The sequence below is a fragment of the Penaeus monodon genome, chromosome 23, assembly GCF_015228065.2.
Source record: "Penaeus monodon isolate SGIC_2016 chromosome 23, NSTDA_Pmon_1, whole genome shotgun sequence".
NCBI classification, from domain to species: Eukaryota; Metazoa; Arthropoda; class Malacostraca; order Decapoda; family Penaeidae; genus Penaeus; species Penaeus monodon.
This window is the reverse complement of record NC_051408.1, coordinates 22,474,759-22,475,223: the sequence shown is the minus strand read 5'-3', so window position 1 is coordinate 22,475,223 and position 465 is coordinate 22,474,759. Positions and strand designations below refer to the sequence as shown.

General features: G+C 42.2%; 1 protein-coding gene across 1 annotated transcript in view; it reads right to left on the bottom strand.

Annotated features, from left to right (window-relative positions):
- The window catches only part of LOC119588187 (transmembrane protein 117-like), a gene marked incomplete in the record, with an annotated part of 52,588 nt that overhangs the window by 14,474 nt on the left and 37,649 nt on the right, over positions 1-465 (bottom strand).

Here is a 465-nt window from a genome sequence, read left to right as displayed (position 1 = left end):
CTGGAAAGTTGCAATAGTTAAATGTGGTGTATAATGTCCCTAGACTTTTCTCTTTTACTTTAGCTGTTTCCAATGCCAACTGAACATGACATAACGCGGCCTCCACTGGCCTTTGTTTTCGTTCCAAATGCATTATCGTGATTTACGCTAAATTTACACATATATCAACGTATGTCCATAAGCACAATTACAAAAATAGAGGCATACACAAACTGTTCACATTGATACACAAATAAAGACAGGAAGAGCGTTCACATAAATATATGAAGAAAAATATCTTGAACTTAATACCAAATTAACTCCGATGCAAGCAAAGGCCCTCCAAGCACATGATAACCCACAAGCACATACATTCGGGTCCGGAGTGTTTGTCCAGCAACCCTCGCAAGCACACACGCAGGCCAAAAATCCATCCGAGAAGTTAGATGGCCTTGGCAGGCTTCCAGGCCGCGCAAAGCCGTGTCG